Genomic DNA, 19,902 nt, shown 5'->3' on the forward strand with positions numbered 1-19,902 from the left:
ATTGCTAAATAATGCCCTAATTACATTGCATTTTACAAATCAGAGACATGCAGAATCCACATCGTTTGTATGTTAAACCACAGCTAGGCTTGTGTGTTAGGTATTGTGTACTTACATGTACTTCAATATGGACACAGGTTGTAATGACAGTACTAGGATATATTACAATCTATTGAGCAAATGGCATGAATTTAAAATTACATGATAAAGCATTTACACAAGGGATAACAGCTTTATTGCTCTACCAAAAAAATACAATTTGCAAGTTATTTAAATTTTGCATTTAAAGGTAGGGAAGCTATTGCAAACTGTTATCCAAAGGATATAGATACGGTTACAGAGGAGGAATATTTGGCCAAACACAAACTTCTGCAACGTGTGGATATCTTCATCTGAGTTAGCCAACTTGGGCTTCCTTTGAACTTCTCTGACTTCATGTAAAGGACATACACCTCCAGAAGCAGAATCACTTCATCTTAAAACAAACTTTCAAAATAAGTTGGATGAATTTTATCTCTATTTTCTTGACTCACTCTGGAGAGATCCAGTTAACCAGCTTACATACAGGTATCCACACTCTAGTTATCTAAAGTTAGGTGAGACAAATCTTATGCCCGGTAGTTTATGATACTTCCCCAGCAGCATCTCAAGGTAACAGATCCAAAGTCTTTAGAAATACTTATCAGAGAAATAACCTAATCCAAACTGGCTAATGGAGAGAGATAGCTACATACAGACAACCTCTCCATCCAACCTGAGATATTGTCCTATGGAGTTACATTTCTCTCCCTATCTCCTCTGACAAGATAAGGTACTTAAATTTCACATGGCTACAGTCAGGAGAAAAAAAATCCCCCAAGGCTGAACATCTTCCTATGGTTCAATGAACCAACAGCTGATTTAAGTTTCATTCTATCTCAAAATGTATGAGGAATGTGGAAGAGTTTAGCTTTATCCTTGCTGTACCATGACTCTCTTACAAAGGATGCAAGTCAATGAGTGATAAAAAGTGGGAATTTCAAACTATGACTTGCATTATGTGAGGTTACATTTTCAAAACACTGATGAATTTAGATGGCTCAACATTCACAGGATACCTGAAGAGAAAAATTTTCAGAACTCCTCTTTGGCCCTGATAAAATATTTATTAATTATTTTTGACTAAGTAGTCAAAATAACTAGTTGTTTTGGAAATGCAGTCCCCAGTATCAGTACTGCTTACCAAAAACTGTAACAACATTAAACATTGCAACTCCATGCAAATATATTAACATTTCAATTATCATCTGTTGCATGTCAATATTTCAAAATAATTCAATTTTCAAACTCATGGCCATATCCTGAGTTACCTAAATGCATACTTCTTTCTCAGAATGTTTAACTTCTATAAAAATATTCTCAGAATATCAGGCAGGAGAGAGACAGATTTTCACTTATTGTAAAATCAGTAGAAGAAGCCTGGCATCTCACATGGGGCTAAATCTATGTTAACATGTGAGGATAAAATAGGGCCACACTCCCAAGAGGCCATCACTTTCTGTCATAAGAAGCATTATTTTTTATAATAATTTTGCAGACTGTGCTTCAAAAGAATTGCTACTGCCCTTACACTTCCTTCTCAGCCTGCCTTCACCTTCTACCAGATGAATATTGATGCAAGAATGTCTCAGTTCTGTCAGCCTCAGATACTTTTTTTCTCATCAAAAATCACTTATCAATCAAGAAAACAAAGCTGCATTTGTTTTGCTAGGGGTAAGCAATGAAAAGCATTTTAGAATGGTTCACACTCCAATTTTAATATGCTCTTTTAAGGGCAGTATCATGAAAACTCTTTACTCATTCAAGTAATAAGCCTGCTGCCATTTCAGTTTAACTTCCACAAGTCTGCACAGTTATGTTAGAGGACAAGTCTGTATTTAGCTGTAGTTCACAATGGTAATCCCTTTTAATATGTTTGATAACATGAGGAACATATCTACTATCTCCCTTTCTCATCCAGCTTTCAAGAGTCATGTAATGTCAATATTTCATTCCTGATAATTGTTTTCTTGATCACTGGATTTTTCTAAGATGACTTCCCAGAGCTTTGCTTTGGTCTTGTGTTTACTCAGTCTCCACACAACATAGCTTGCCACGTCATCGTATTTAGTCAGGCACTTCTCTAGCTCCATTGTCTGTAGGCTTAATGGAAGTGACTCATTCTTCTTCGAACAACTATTCTCAAGTGTATCCAACACATGGAAGGACCAACTTTTGACTCTGTTTTTATCCCCCATTGCATACACTCTTGTTTTCCACCAGAATTCCTCTGGTTTTATGCTTCATTCAGTACTTTAGCTCAATGACTACTTTTACTGAAGTAAAAAAATAAACAGCATAAGAAGAAGCATTAAGCGCCAAGTACCACTAATAATGCAAGTTCTTAAAGAAGAATTAACAACTGATTGTGCTATTTTTTGGCTATGGGTTTTTCAAAGCTTCTATCTATCTTAAAAGTCTTACAGGGAAAAAAATCTTAAACAATGCCAGGTGTAATTCAGCTCATAATAATAAAATGCACAGTTTTGGGCCAGAAGAGGCTTGCATGAGCTGAAAATAAAGTCTGATGGAAGATTTCAACTCCTGCCTCTTGAACATGTCACTGCGGGCCTGGGCCAATTATGAGACTGAGATTTGGTTCCAAAACTGTTTCCAACGTTTTAACACCTCAGTTATTTCTTTGGCTGTGGACAAGTGGATAACAAGGAAGATGTCCAATTTCAGCCTGGTTCAGCAAGTGGGAAATTTGGGTTAAATGACTTTCCCAGCTTATTGAAACACAGTTCATAGATCTGTAGGGTGCCCTGAGTACAGATTGGGCTGTGCTATATCTCAGTCCTGAAGGTACACCAACAGGTAGGAAAAAATCACATGGTGGATTCCTGTAGTTGTCCTGTGCAGGTCTACGAGCTGGACTCAATGATCCTTGTGTGTCCCTTCCAACTGAGGAATTCTGGTTCCATGGCTCTACATGATTCTATGAAATGAAGTTTTGGATGGCCAGGGGTTAAGCATGTGACTCAGGGACATGAACAACTTGTGGGAGTGAGTAGCCCTCAGTTTCAGTTTCTGTTCTGGTTCTATGAGTCACATGGATGCAATCCTGGCTGTACTATATGTATAAAATAGACATTACTGTGGGTGAGGCACAGTGTTGAAACAGTCAGAGAAACTTCAGATTCCATGCAGTTTTCCAGGCCAGGTTTCCCTGTACCACTCTCCTCTGTGCAGCGTCAACAACTTGTTATTTGATTTGAGTTCTAGATGGCTCAAAGGGATGTCAGCACTAACTTTCAGTGTAAGGTAGGTATTAGGCATCTGAATATTTTCTGGATGTAATTGTCTAGGCTTCACCTCTGATCACCTAACATATTATAATATACTGAGAGAGAGATTGAGTGAATTTCCCACTGTCTAACAAGGAGGTTGCTGCAGGAAGAGATTTAAGCATTGCTGTCTGTCATGTCCATTAAGAGACTACTCGTCTCTATCTCTTTGTGAAGTTGAAAATTACATCATAGCTGCCTAAGTGGTATGCAAAAAGGGCAAATGGAAAATTCAGAAACAAAAAAAAAGGCCATTGTTCATTTCAAAACAAAAATTATAATAAAAATATGTCTACTATGGTACAAACCTAAAAATATTTTATTTTTTTCTCTTTCATATATAAATACTCATGAGAGATTAATAAGATTTTGTAAATATAAGGAATAGATTAGTATATTCAGATACATTGCCCTGATTTGTGGATAATTCAGATCTCAACCTAGATTGATGGACAATGCCAAAATGTTCATACTTGAGTACTCAAAGCCAGGTTGGATAGGGTTTTGAGCGACCTGGTCTAGTGCAAGGTGTCTCTGCCCAAGGCAAGGAGGAGATTGGAATGAGATGATCTTTAAGGTCCTTTCCAACCGAAACCATTCTTTGATTCCATGATTCTGTGAGATATTTTTCCCAGTCATAGTTTTCATTATTTTATTCAGGATTCTGTCCTTCCAAAACGGAAACGGTGACGGAATTTAATACATTTCACTGGCTCATGGAACTTATTATCTTTTGTCTGCAATTTTAAACTATTTGTTAGGGAAGCGTGAATAATAATTCTCTAGTGCCATTCTGTGAACCAGGGTGACATAGTATTGACACCAGTCATGCTGATGCTGACAGTCAGTCATTCCCTGTTGCCAATGAAAGGCTTGTATAAAGACCAAGAGTAAATCATTATCTAATTAAATAGCAAATGTACCTTATCAATTACCCCAATTTTCAAAAGCATTTTCACCTTCAAAATCACAGCTCATTGATTCATCTTTCTCTTTGTGCCTTTCTTCTCGTTCGCTTTATTCATCTCTCTCCCTTTCTTTGTCCTTTCACATTTCTTTATTATAGCAACTGTTAGTTTCCCATCTTGGGCATTACCGTTATCTCATAAAAGATCAATAATTTCATAATGAATGATTACATGAGAAAATCTTTGACTGTGATACAGCAACCTAAGAAAAACAGAGGTGAGAAATAAGCATATCCCAAATACAAATTGTTTTAGGCTGTTGATTCAGTAAAAGAAATACTAAGTCAGTGGATATGAACGTTTGGAAATTTTTTTCCCAACTAAAGAATTTACTTCAGATATTTAAAAAACCACCAAATCTATCCCTTAGATTCTTCCATATTTGAAGGTGCCATAAACATACAAAGCAGAACAGAATCAGCCCTCAGGAAGGATGTTTAACACCTCTGTTCTTCATATCATCTTGTCTCTCCTTGATTCAGGCAAATTGCAAAAAGCTCACTGCCAACCTTACAGGACTTTTATGCATCTGCGTTTATCCAAGGATTTTGTAAAAATGATCTTTGCAACAGCTGGGCACACAACTGCTCCATGTTTTATGACTGGGAAACTGGATCATGGGGAAACTAAATGGTCGGGCCAGGAGTCACTCAGAGAAAGCAGCATCAGAGCCAAGTGGAAACTTGATGGTCTCAATTCTGTCTCATGAATCAATTGATTATATTTTCTCTTTATCTGTCATTTTACAAGGACACTCTAAACATGTTGAATTATGTTTTGACACTTTTGAAACATGACTTTTTTTTTACTGAGTTCTTATATATTCCATTTATATCATCTGTAGAAATTCTCAAAGCTGCAGTTTAACTTGGCTTTTGTTGTATTGTACTGAATTAGAGAAGATTTAGTGAAACTCATATTCCATTCCATTCACAGTGAGGAATAAATCCTACTTTACAGCACAACAATTAATATTGATTATATTACTTGAAAATGTAAGAGACTGCACATATATATATATTTTCCATGAACCAGTGTTCTTACAAGGACATCTATTCATTATAGTTGTTGAATATGATCGAAGAAGTGAATCTTTAAAGCAAATAGTTCAAAATATGGAATTAAATATCAAGATTCAGTCTTCCTAGATGAACGGCACTTCTACCTATACAGGAAAGATTGCAGAGAAAATCTTTGATAAGAATAGTTCACTGTTAAGGGAACAGTTTTGAAAATAGAGGGTTTAATTCTTTGCTAATTGTGTGAGTCTGGGCAAATTATGGAGTCTCTCTGCTTCTCAGTTAGCCAAGTGCAAATAACATCTCACAGTTCATCTTTGCTTCAGAGCGAGGTGGTGAAAACTTACTCAATAAATTTGTTCTAAAGGTATACTCATGTAGCAAACCCTTTCTCACACTGGGGAGTTTGCCTCTGGTGGAACAGGAGACAAGTTCATGAAGGCGGCAGACAGTGCACAAGCAGGAGTGGAGGGTCCTATGGGTGTCAGAACTTGATGAGTTGAGTCAGTCTCAGGTCATTTTCCATCTCAGCATTTGTGTTGAAAAACACCAGCTCAGTTCATTTGGTGCTGTGTCACATATCTCTGTACTACTTTTCCTCTTCCTCTAATTTTTATTCTATTTTTTCTTCCTGCTCTGTCACTCCATCTTCTTGATCCTATCACCCTGCTGTATGTATTGTGAACTGCACATTTCAAAACAGCAGAATCAGTGATGGGGCTAGAATCATAGAATCATAGAATTATAGAATCATACAATATCGTCTGTTGGAAGGAACCCACAAAGATCATTGAGTCCACTGCTGACCAGCACAGCATAGCCCCCAGAATTACATCATGTAGCTGAGAGCATTGTCCCAGTGCTTCTTGAACTCTGATAGGCTTGGTGCTGTGACTGCTTGCCTGGGGAGCCAGGTGAATGATCCCTTGAGAGAAGTTTTAAGTCCCTCAGAAGCCAGTGAAGCTCTACCAAAGTACTACCTGCAGGGCTTGCTATCTAATTTAACTGCATTTCTGTGTCGATAATCCACACCCAATTCATAACAGTGTACTGACTGTATTTCAGAGTGCCAGTGCTATTTGACATCTGTGATTTAATTTCACAGTGCTTTCATATAATACATTTACAAAAACAATTCCAATTGTGTTCCAAGGAACCCATGCTAGATGATGGACTAATCTACAAAAGATTAAACAGTAAAACCTGATAGTCAATCACCATCTTTCTGCTCCACCCCCTTCCCACCCCTCCCCATCCCCTCTATCTTTTGTTAGAAAAAGAACCAGCTTGCTGAAATTAAGAACTTAGTCATACAGTGTAGTTCTTCTAAATGTCTCAGTGACCTCTAACACCAATTAATCAGGTCACTGTGTGAATCAAAGCATTTTGGGATTAGTGTAACCCAGGACAGGACTCTATCTTCTTTGGGGAAGACCATGCTTTTGTCAGAGTCAGGTTGATGGAGCTGACCTTACCAAACAAAGCACTTCAGTTACTGTCCAGCAGAAATCAGCACAGAATAGACATCTGTCAGTCAACAGAATCACCTTCCTGCTGATAGTGGCAGACAGCATTTGCCAAGGGCTGTGCACCAAATCCAGACTGCTGAAACTCCAGCACTATGACTTAGCCATGAAACCATCCTACTTCTTTGCAAATAGAGTAGGATAATGTTAGGAGACAGGTTTAAGAGAAGGGAGGACAGCATTCTTCCTGACAACTCAGATTCATAGATCAGAGCCAAAAGAAGCAACAGGTTTCTGGCTACACTGCATTTAGATCAAAGGCACTGTTATAGCTTATATGATTAATGAAAGATGAACAGCATTCCAAAGATTAACAAATTTAATTCCTGAGAGTGTAGCAGTTATCTGTGTGGGTAGACTGACCCCTAATCTCTGACTTGGTGCTGGACTGTGCCACCCTTATGTTTTTCCTCTGCTCCACCTCCACCACCACCTTCACGCTGGCAACTGAAAGATGACATTGAGTAGATGGGTTCAGTGCAGGAAGATAAAAACAATGTGAAAGGATGGAGATTGGGAGCTTATCAGCCAAACAGGACACAGGATATAAAAAGTAATCAACTTAAAGCTCTTATCAAAATGTTTCCTGGGAACAGTTTTGGTTTGTTTTGTTGATTTTTTTTTTAAATAAAAATCTGTCATTGCTCAGGAAAAATTAGAGGATTATTTCAAAGCAATTTCATCTGATATACTCTGCATGTGGGGGTCTACGTGTTCTCTGAAGAATGCACACGGTTTGTTATTTGAGGTGTTCTAAGCCAAGGGAATCAAGTTATCATGTATAAAAGGATTATATCTACAAGAGGAACTCAGACATGACATTTTCTGCCCTATTTGAAGAGCGAATGGGAAAGCACTGGAACAGAATGCACACACTGCAGTATGTTAAGAATTTAAACAATTAAACAAAATATTTAGATGAACTACATATAATTATGTGCCGAAACAAAATAGCTGCCTGTAAGATCTTCCCTACCAGCATTCTATGAAACTTCATTTGCAGAATTGCTTTGAAAAGGTTTTGAAATCTTACAGAGAATTCTATAATCTGATTACAGAAGACGACTTTTAAAGTGGAATATTTTTGGATTTCTGTTGTTGTTAGACTCAGCTTTCAGGATTAATTGTTTTCATTTTATATGCCCACTCTAGTATGCATCCAACCCCTTCTCCACTGTTGAGAACCTACGTTTCCTAATCTCGAGAGTATCATTCCGCTCACTTAAACAGTCTCCTGCTCAGCAGGGGAAAAAAAAAGTGATATTATTTCATATATTTTTTTCCAACTATCCTTTTTCTTATTATTGCAATGAAAAAGCTATTGGGCATGTGAGTGCTGGTTTTACGGTGAAGGCAAAGTACTTCTTAATCAGCTAGATAATATGAGAGCACTAAAAGAGTGATAATAAGAAAACACAGTAGATGAATAGAATCACATAGAAAATGTTGCAATAAAGCCAGAGAGATAATTTCAACAGTGAGACCTTGATTCCATCCTGATTTCATCATGGCATTTGGCATAGCTTCCTTGGCAAATTAGGCTTTATGCAACATTTGTATTCCAGCAATTCATTTGTTTCCTAGCATAAATTATAGCAGCCTTAGGGTTGCTCAAGTTTTACATAACTTCCTATGCCCAGATTCCAGACTATGTTGTGGTTTAGATTCTGTGCTGGCCAAAAGACCCCTGTGTGTTGGAAACCCACCAACGACATAGCAAAGTATGTTATGATTTTAGTAGCACTTAAATGAACTCATTTGGTCAGAGATCTCCTAGATGGATACCACAAGTTGATCTCATTAGGGAAGGACACAACTGCAGCTGCCCCATCAGCTCCTCAGAAGACAGGAAGTCCATTTCTTCTAGTCACAAAAGGAATTTGCACAAAACATACCACAGCTCTGCCTGGTGCTCTTACCTTGGCTTTCACAGGCATACAACAAGAGGTTCAGTCAGGCTTGAATTCTGTGGTAGGTATGTCTTTAATATTCAATTTTTTATGAATATTTGAAGTAATAAATGTCAAATTATATGTTTAACTGTCTTGTTTAGACTAAAAAGACCTTGAGAAGGATCAGGAAGAAGCCAAGCTATCTAAATTGGCCAGTCACTGAGCTCAGAGGAACATCTCCCACAGCTTCTATTGCTCTGAAGCAGGTGCCTTGTGATAGTGGTGGTTGAATTACATCTACATACTGATGTAGAGTGTGCCTACACTTAGAGGCAATAAAAATTTCTGTGCTTTGCACTATCTCAACAGATCTAGTCTAGATGGACCCTGAAATAATGATGCAACAGTAGGATAATACCTTCAAAAGTTCCTCTTCTTACTTCTTTTTTCATAGTAGCTATGGGATTTTGTTATGACTTCTTGACTCATTGAGGTGTATGCAGTAGATTTTCAGTAATTTTAAGTAAATTCACCTGCTTCACCTACCCATTTCCGTGATGCTGCATCATGATCAGCTCAGGTCTACTTGGGTCTAGCTTGCATAGTTGTGGAGAAGAAATCCTCCCACCTCCACTGCAAGGTGGAATTTTCTGCACAGACACAGACATCTAAAAGGTTTGAATTTTTTTACGCACCATCTAGCAGCTGCCTTATTATACCTTATTTTTTTAAAGAAAGTGAGAGTTCAGGCCTCATTACTGCAAACTATGGAAGCCACATCCATAATCTCAACTATTAAGGAACTGGGAAAAAGAAGTTAATTATGTACAATTACAGTTATCTTCACCTTGGTGTGCTTTAATGAACTACAAGTGTTTAATTCTGTACACATGACTTTTATAGAGGTGAACAGATTTGAGACAGACTTGTGAGTGACCTACGAAACTGTGGAATGGGAGTTGGCACAGTGGGGAGCAAAGGTGGAAGCTGAAATCATGCTGAGGGGAGCACATTGTTTCTCAGCCTCTTCACATTTGGTCCCTTCTCTGTTCAGCTCCTGTCTTGGCTTAAATGATTGTTTTCTTGCATTCACTTGAAAACAAGCCAAGCTTTTTAAATCGCGCTTGAGAAATATTCTTTAAATTTTTTCATTTTTTTTCTTACTGCCTTGAATTTTTTAGGTTTAAATTAAGCCAAGAAAATATGAACAAGCATCCAACTCAAAGCCACTTGTCCTATTGACACACTCTGATGTGGCATTTCCCTCTGGACTAATCAAGTTAGTCTTGCTTTGCCAGTCAAAGCTGAAGGCAAACAAAAGTCTAGCTTCGTTAAATTGAACCCCACTTACGCTGTCCAACAAGAATGAAGATACTTGATTTGTTATAATATTATTCCCACATTGCAATTATCTAAAAGTTCATACATGGGTTGGGAATCCAGAGTTCTAGGCATTTTTCAAACTAGTTTCAAACTTCAAGAGCTTATTTTACAAGTGAGATTTCTGAAGGAAACAATGCTGATCCTTCTGGACTTCCCTCTGTTGAGAATATGCTGGCAGAACAGTGTGTAAATACTTTTTCTTTTGCTTGTTTTTCTTTATCTAAAGTAAATGCAAGTTTTTCTTTCTGCCTATAAGAGACCTTTCATTGACCCATTTCCTGAACCAAGCAAACAGTCATCAGCTTATAATTGGGTGAATTAGCCACAGAAGAGAAAGCAAACTTTAAAATGATTGTTCTTTTTCCTCCCTTATATCAAATTCTTTTCTGCAACAAGCCACCTGTCTCCAAATATTTGTTTTTAAATCACCCAAATACAAAACTCACCAGACAGCAGACCCTGAAAGGTCCTAGAGTGAAAATCTGCTCAAATCACATCATCAGCTTTCAAAAGCTATTCAAAAGGAGAAGATCAGCAGAGCATACCCCCATACTGTGCATCCTTTGGTTGGGAAAGTGAGCCCCCCCTCAGCTCAGAGGAAAGGAAGAGGAAATTTTACTCTTTAATTCACATGAAATACACAGAGAAAGGGAGGAAGGGACTGCAGGGAAACTAGTGCTGATCAGAGGAACTACTAATGGAACAGCAGAGTTTGAAGATGTCTGATCTCTATCATAACTGCAGATGAAGTCTCAGATGAATTATAAAACATAGAGCCCTGTCATGCCCCCCTGCAAGTTCAAGGAGCGGCACAGTTGTGTACTCCTCACTGGGTACTCTGCCAATTTGCTATTCATTCTCTACCTACTTCACAGAAAGGGATATTTTATATATTTTCCATACACAATACATACTTATTTTTACCAGTTTTTCTCTGATGTGCTCAGGGCAAGGATGGCTATAAAATATTCCTTGATGATTTGCGGCTGTGTAGGGAGGCCCTCAGAAATCAGCATACTGCAAGTTCTGCTCTGACTTGAACATTTTAGTTTCCAAGAGGTTTTACCTCCACCCTGCTGCCTGCACACCTACAACTGTGGGAGTCATCTCACCTCCATTCACTCATCTGCAGGGTTGGTCTGCATCAATGCTCGTTTTCACCTTCCCCTCCTTACAGTCACAGGAAAGAAATAAGTCCTCCTAGGGAATGATTAATTTGACTGATTTCAAATAGCTGCATTATGGTGAGATAATTAGGCCTTAGAAAAGCCTAAGTACTTCTGTTGACTATAAAGGGAACCTTGAAGATTGCTAGACATACGGAAACTTACTCTGGTATTTCCTAAGCTGCAGATCATTGGTAGCTGGAGGAAAGACAGCTCTGTGCTTGCCTTGTCCTTTTGCTTTTCCCTCAGTAGTCATCTAGTGCTGGTTATGGCCTAAATGATCTCTCAGTGAAACTCGAATTTTATGAAGTTGTACTTCTGGAGCAGTCTCAGCCTTGGCTCTATCCATGACACCTGCTGCAGAGCAGGAACTTCTCAAAAAGTCTTCACATAACCAACGTCCAGGTAAGGTAGGAAGCAATAACCCTTCCGGAGCTGCAAATCTGCTTGTGGAATGTAGTCTTGATGTGTAGCAGTGCAGACATCCTCTGTGATCACTTTGCTTATGTGGGAAACAAAGTCTAAGGGCGTGCGCAGACCTGTCTCCATGGAGGTTCTCTTCAGAGGGACAGGGAGGTTGGGGCTTCCTACCTACCTGGTAGGAAGTTAAATCCAATGATTTAACTCAAACAGACAATTTATCTCTCAAATTGTTTCTTCACTGTCCACCAAGACTAGATCTCTGGGAACCAAATGGTAAGGTTTTAACTGACGTTGTGTTGTGGATCAACCTTGGTTTACCACGTGAGCCCATCCAGATACCCTCTCACTCTTCCTCACTAAGACAAGAAAATAGAATAAAAACTCACAGGTCAAGGTACAGGCAGGGATACCACTTGCCATGTAACTTCACAGGCAAAACAGACTTGCCTTAGGGAAACTAATTTAATTTCTTGCTAATTAATAACAAAGTAGAATTGTAAGAAATAAAACAAATCTAAAAACACTATCTATCCACTCCTCCCTTCTTCACAGGCTCAACTTCCCTCCTGACTTTTCCATCGCTTCCTCCCTGAGTAGTGCAGGAGGGTAGATGGGAGTTGCCATCAGCCCATAACACTTCATCTCTGCTGCTCCTTCTTCCTCATGCTATTCCCCTGCTACAGCATGGTGTCCCTCCCAGAGAACACAATCAGTTCTTCATGAACCTCTCCAATGTGGGTTCTTCCCATGGGCTTCAAGGACTGCTTCAGAGTGCTTTTTTTTTTTTCATAGGGTGCAGTCCTTTAGGAACAGACATCTCCAGCGTGGGTTGGTCCTTCATGGGTCAAAAATCCTGTCAGAAAACCTGATCCTGCTGGGCTCCTCTCCGTGGACGACAGTTCCTGCCAGGAGCCTTCTCCACCGTGGGCCCTCCAGGGGGTGCATGTCAATCTCTGCTCCACATGGACATCCATGGGCTTCGAGGGCACAGCTACTCCACCATGGTCTTCACCACAGACTGCAGGGGAATCTCAGGTCCAGTGCCTGGAGCAACTCCTCCCCCTCCTTCTCCACTGACCTTAGTGTCTGCAGAGTTGTTTCTCTCACATTCCACAGACCCCTCCCCCCACCCCTGAGCTACCGAATAGCATTTTTAACCCTTTCTTCCATATGTTATCTCAGAGGTACCACTATCATTGCTTATTTGCTCAGCTTTGAAAAGCAGCGAGTCCATCTTGGAGCTAGCTGAAATGGGAGCTTCTGGTGTTTTCCCACGGAACCCACCCCTGTAGCCTCACTGCTATCAAAACCTTTCCATTTGAACACAATAAACTTCATGAGGGCCAGGATTTCCATCCATGTCTTCTCCTAGATGTGTCATTCAGGCAGTGTATCTCTCTATCTGTCTACTCATCCATCCAACCATTCATCCTCTCTTTTCTGCAGTCCTGACTCTCCTCTTGGGCATATTTTTCCTTATTCCTCCTTTGTAACTTCAATTTAGGGCTACAGTAATTAGCCACAGGTGCAAAGAGTGCAGCTTCACACTTACTGCAAAGAAGAAAGTCATAAATTAATTTTCCATGTCTCTCTGCAACATGCCTTTTAGGCTTCTTATCAGGGCAATACTTCATCAGTGCTGGTCCCTTTGCTACTGTCAGCTATTTCAGGAATGCTATGAAATTAATGAGACTAATGGCTTTTGTTTCTTTGTTGTTTGGGATTTTTTTTTTTTGTTTCTGTGGGGTTTTTTTTCCAAGGATCTCATTTGTTTAGTGGTGATTTTTTGCACTCATAACTCCCATTATACAACTCCTATTATATACTCTGACTACCCATGGCCTTCTTATGAAAAAGAATAATTTGGGAAGCAGATACATGCCTTCAACCTCCCCAGTGAGAAAGCTAAATGGAAAATGTAAATTATGATATTTCAGAAACACTTCAATACAGAAATGTTAAAATGTGAATTAACAGACAAGATTAACAGGCATTTCAGGATGTCTACAAGAAAGTCACAGGTTTAACTTGGTGTCTTTAACCCTATTCCTGTTATTCTTGATGGATCATGAAATAACTTTGCAACTTTAATTGTGCTGTGGAATTAGGCCTTTCATGACTCCACATGACTTAGATATATACACATCAAATTAATTTGCATAGACATATAAATTAATATATGTATATATAAAATCTAATGGAACCAAAATGTGAACGTCACGAAACAACATAAACCCAGGAAGAGAAAACACGCGATGTTACTGCTAACTTTACTTTTTTTCCCCCTCTATATCTCCTGTACTGTTGGAACTTTCATCTCTAGTATAGTTTTAGTATACAGTGAATTTTCAGCACACAAAATTGTATGGACTATGGAGAACACAGACTATCTGTTCTACTGTAGATTAGTGCTGCTAAGAAAGCAGTGTGAGGAAGTCAGGATTTTTCTTGTCCTTAAACCTGCCTTTAGGATTAGTGACAGGTTTTATCTTGGAAGACTGTTATCTTGACATCTTTTTCTAGTGTTACATCTGTCTGTGTCATAGAATCTCTAAGAAAAACTTACCTAGAAGCCACTAAAACTGCTTTTCCAGCAGAAAGAAGGAGCTGTAAGAAGGGAAGTATTCAGAGCTTGCATTTAAGTCCTTGCCATCCACCCAGGGGTATATGGGATGCACTGAAGGCTGTCTGAGGTACAGACTCCACAAAAACTTTTATTGATATGAATGCTGACAGTTGTGGTCATGGAATTTCTATCAGTGGTAGGAAAGCTCCTATGAAAGCTACCCTCATTCTCTAAGGAGACCAGGAACTAGGAAACTGTACCAGTGTAGGCTCAGTTATTGGTTCAGCTGACCATTTTTAATTTTTGCTTCTTAAACATGAAAGCAAAAAGACATTCTAAGAGCCTTACTCTAAAGCAGTCACGACCACTCCTGTGTGCAATTATGCAAACACACATGCACATATAAAGAATTAGATCACTTTTTTTGAGAATTTAGCAGATATATCAGATCCCTAGTCTGGCTTTCTCATCCTGTATTTTCTTTTTCTTTATATAGAAAAGTGTCTGTTGAATTGTAGGAGATAACACTCTGCTGTAGAGGCCCATAACATGGATAAAAACACGATAATACAAAAAAAAAATCTTCCACTTCAATATACAATGAAATATCTCCTAGTATACAAACACAGACAAAATATAAACCTGTAATACCTCATAAAAATAAAATACAGCGAGGGATGTGCTCCTGTGGAGTCATGTAGGGCCTATGCAGCTACAGACTCACCTCACTTGGTTTTGAGATACATTTACTGCTGGAGAAGATGATCAAGCCACACTCCAAAGTCAATGCCTGCTCCTCTAGCAAGGTCTTCCATGTGAAGGTCTTTCTGCTTATAGACAGGGGACCCTACAGGAGGTGTTCCTCAGCTGATGTGCCAGTAAACTCATCTGGCTAAGCACTTCAACTCCATACTGCTCAGCTGATATTTTATCATAGAATGCTTTGGGTTGGAAGGGACCTTAAAAATCATCTAGTTCCAAACCACCTACCATGGGCAGGGACATCTTCCACTAGACTAGGGGGCTCAAAGTGCCATCCAACCTGGCCTTGAGCACTTTCAGGCATGGGGCAGTGTGGTGGTGCATCCCTCCCTAATCCCCCCTCACCTAGGCTGCACTGTGATTCTTGAAATGACCTTAAAACACTCATTTGCGACGGACAACCACAATGTCTCTGGCCATCCTGTGCCAGTGCCTCATCATCCTCACAGGAAAGAATTTCATCCTAATGAATTTCATCCTGTCTATTCTAAACCTACTCTCTTTCAGTTTAAAGTAATTCCCTCTTGTCCTATCAAACTAGCATTTTTCTCAACCTTCTTGTTATAACCTTCCTAAAGTGCCAGGTATACTTACAATTGTAAAAGTGAGATATTGTGCACACAGACCAACATTTTAACCACAGAACTATCTAGATGTGCTCTGATTAGGTGAGATACCAACTCTTCCACCTAAACAGGCTTACTGAGGTGGCTAAGAACAGAGCTGCACCAAGGAATTCTAAAGGAAAACGATGCTAGTCATGGCATGTAGATGCATGTAAATGCACCGGTAGTGTAGTGAAAGAAATTTTTTGCTAGTCTGTCAATGTTGATTTTATATAAAGGGTAACAGAAAAGAATGATGAATAGAGAAAACCCAAAGAGGACATTGAGAAATCCTGACAAGGACAGTTTTGAGACTCTGAAATATTCAAAGGAATGCAAAAATACTATGAGAGGTTGTTTATTGTAAGTCTTCCACACAAAGATATTTTTATTTTGTCTTCATCAGTTTGAGCTGGCTTCTAATCTGGGATGCAGCCAGATTTTTATTTTCCTTCTCTTGTGCCTAGTAAACATTTGCTTATTTAGTTAAAATGCAAAGATTGTTAAGAACACTTTACCAAATGCTTCCCTGGGTTCAAAACACAATTGCCTTTGGAGCTCGCACGTGGTCTTTTTATTCTGCTTATGGTAATTTAGGCAACCTATGTGATAGCAGTTAAATGCTCAAAACCTCACTTCTAAGTGTTATGCTCTAGGTCAAGTGTATCCTAAGAGATCATGCCCAGGAAATCAAGACTATAAATATAAATACAGTAATCTAAAACAATATAAAGAGAATATTACTGACAACACAGTGTAAATGACAGCCTGAAACAATATATAAAATTCATTCTTGTTTTAGTTGTGCTTTTACATCCACAAAAGAAATTAGAGGAGATGTCTACATAGACCTTTGGGTATGCAGGTCCAATCTAGAAACTACTGCAATTTTCTGACAAATGTAAGGAACTGACTAAAATGGGTGTTTCTGTGCTGCTCCTCTCAGCCTGTTCCACAGCACTGATCCCTGAAGAGAAAGCATTGCTCTGGAGAATATTCATGCCAAAGGGTGACTACTTGCAATTCTAATGAAACGCCTTCATACTTCATCAAGGAAGGAGAAGAGAATCACAGAAATGTCATTGTCAAGAATTATTTTTCTTTTTACATGATATCTTTATGTCGAATTTTTAAGGGTCAGAGAGAGGATTGCCAGTTCAGTTGCTGAATTATTGAGATCTGACGTGTCTATCAGTACGCTTCACAGCAGCTTTGAACCAACAAGACAATGAGATGGGCTACTTGTACTAGTGAGCAAACAGCTTTTCAAGTGAAGCAGGCCAAGACCATATCTTCTCTTGAACATCAGAGTCCTAATCTTTGTCGTCACTGTCAGTTTTACAAGGGAAGTGAATTTTGAGGTGAAAAGTGCAATCTGAATCACCTTATGCAATATTGTTACCTGAAATATCAAATACCTGAGAAACTGTCCATGATCTGTTGATACCTGATGAACTAACCTCCAAGGTAATGAATCAGTGTATTTCCTTTCTTCAAATAAAAGGGCTCTATGACAAAGAAATTCATCGATCAGCTAAAAACCACACAAGAAGAGAACAGAATCTGTATTTCATATGTCACTAGACTGATCCATCCCTCAATTTCTGAATGCGCAGATCAGTTTTTCCAATGGAATAACTGACTCTAAGGGAATCTGGTGAGAGTTTAATTGTTATAATTCCTTTAAGACTTGTATCCCACTACCAGGCAAGAAGCAGACTGGATCCCCATCAACTACAATGTGATGGTAGTTTCTAGTCCTTATTTTGAGAAATATATCTAATGGAAATATGAGGAACAGTAATGACTGTCCCCTCCACCTCCATATCTTGCATACACATTTCACACCTCCATATCTCAACTTAGAGGATTATCATATGTATTTCTATAACACCCAGAGCTCCAATCTGTTTGTAAGATCGACACAGTCTAAGTATTAAAGTTTTATTTTGTGACTATCTTTCGAGGAGCTGGCCTGACAACATAAATATGTTTTATACTGTTTAACAGAATATCCCTAAGATGGCATTTCATGACCTGCAATGATGTCTTAAAGATGAAACCTTTGTGCCCTGCATTTTTAATTTAACATGGGCTTTTCCTTTACTTCAAGCATTGAGACCAAAGCAAAATCAATTTCCATTTCCTGTTACTGATTTATCCAGGAATTAAGGGATTAAAACCCTCACTATATTTCTTAGAAGCAAGGTATAAACATTGCTGACCATGACACCCTAAAGCTGGAGGCCTCGTTAATGGCAATTTACAGCTCTGCTCCCAGTAGATGCTTCCACCCTGGTCCAGCAGGATCCCAAAGGGCATGTCAACACTTCAGCTGCTGAAACACCCTCAGATTTATTGTCATAACCAGAAGCAGGTGCTTTGTAACTAATAAACATTGCTGTGGCTCTGTCAATTTCTGATTGCACCAGTTAACAGATGGATGTACAAATTTGGGTTGGCACCCGCTACTGCACCATTTTCCCCCTTGTCTTCCCAAAAAGAACAAAATTTTTCTTGATCTTGGGTGTCTAAGAGTAGAATCAGACTCCTGAAATTCTTAAGTAAGGAAACACAAGCGCATGGAAAGATAATGGTTTGCACAGCCCTGGAAAATATAAACTTAGATTGTTTTAAATACAAATAAACTTCAGCCAGCTCAAGCAATTAGCTTGGCACAATCTTGAAATGTGTTTAATGGTTGAGTGATCAAAAGGTTTTCCATCAACTTTAGCTGAATCAAACTGGCAAGTAAATCTTTCCTTACATACGATTTTCTGAAGTTTGAAGTGACAAATTGGACTGAACTCAATTAAAGCAGCAGGTTCTATGCGTTTAATTGCAAGCAGTGTCTATGATTGTGAAGGAATCCAATTCAGAATGAAAACACAGATGTGGCTGTGGTGGAGCTCTATAAAACACAAAGAGGTAAAACCAAGTTCAATCAGGAAAAAGTTACAGGCAATGTAAAATTATGTATTCTGCCATACTTCTGGAGCACTAGCTGTAGGCAACTATTAAAATACAAAATTGGGAAATGTTCACCAGCTACACCATTGTAGTCCAAAAAATGCTATGAGAAAAAGTAAGTGAAGCAGTTTGACTGTGGAAAGCACAAGTAAATACTAATGATATTTTCAATTACTCTGCAATGACACTTACTTCAAAGAATTAGTTGTAGCATCAGTTAGAATATATTAGAAGAAAAAGCTTGTGCTAAAAATGGTAGTTAAAGAACGACTTTGTAATAGGACACTTTGTCATTATGGGGGAAGTGCTTAGGGGGTAAATTTAGTATTTAGTCCTTCAGCGCACACACATGGTTCCCATTGATATTAATGGGAGCCATACACACGTTCAAGGGCAGGTTTCAACCTACACGAGGAAAGCTAAACTAAAAAGGAAGCAAATCTAGCAGATCAAGTTTTTCTTAAAACTGTCCCAGGTGAACACGACATGTGCTAGCATTTTAAGCTCTGCACTCAGTGAAAATTAGAGTTGTTACATAAACAATGGAATCAATTTTAAGCAATTGCAGTGTGTATTTATAGAAACAGCACCTCCATCAAGTATCTAAACAACTAAAAAGGGAACTTATTGCTGTTTAATTTTGGTCGTCGGAAGAAGATGATTTCCATAGTAAGGCAAGTATAGGAATCACTTGAAAATCTCAGCAGGCAATTTCTGTACAGCCCATGAGTTCTGTTTGAAATTGGGAGCTTTTTATATGTATCTGTGTCAAACCGCAGACACTATTTTGGATGTGGGATTTTTTGTCCTTTCACATCATGGTTGGGGGTGAATTGTAGAGACTGTTGTGAAAGGGCTAACCCATCAAAAAGAAAAGAAAGATTAAGAAAAAAAAAGAAAACGGCCAACCCCTCAAAGATGATATGTAAAACAACTAAGGTGAAAACCCCTATTTGAACTGAAAAGATAATCCTCAGAAAATGAAACCTTCTGAAAAGGGAAACAGAAAAGAACTAGTTAAATATAAAAGTATAGTACAGCAGGACAAAGGGGGGGAAAAATCAAGAATGCATTGGTAAAACCATGAAAATGAAAACTTTTTCCCCCAGCAACAGATTAAGGGAATCTGTCAGAGAGTTTTTAGAGCTGAGATGATCAAGAAGGGAAAAGATCATATAGAGGAGATAGGACTATAGAAAAAAAAAAATCTTCTCCATGATCATTGTTGATGTGTTTAGGGAGATTGTCACACCAGAA

General features: G+C 38.7%; 1 protein-coding gene across 13 annotated transcripts in view; it reads right to left on the reverse strand.

The window, feature by feature from the left end:
- The window catches only part of TENM4 (teneurin transmembrane protein 4), a 1,582,078-nt gene that overhangs the window by 670,484 nt on the left and 891,692 nt on the right, over positions 1–19,902 (reverse strand). Inside the window, exon 1 of one of the 13 annotated variants that reach the window (XM_064644888.1) lies at positions 18,447–18,465. The exons of the other annotated variants lie outside the window; for them this stretch is intronic. The gene's annotated coding sequence lies outside the window, so the exon portion shown is untranslated. Of the gene's footprint in view, positions 1–18,446; positions 18,466–19,902 lie in introns of those variants that run through there. 13 annotated transcript variants of the gene reach the window in all.

The sequence above is a fragment of the Pseudopipra pipra genome, chromosome 2 (assembly GCF_036250125.1).
Source record: "Pseudopipra pipra isolate bDixPip1 chromosome 2, bDixPip1.hap1, whole genome shotgun sequence".
Lineage (NCBI taxonomy): Eukaryota > Metazoa > Chordata > Aves > Passeriformes > Pipridae > Pseudopipra > Pseudopipra pipra.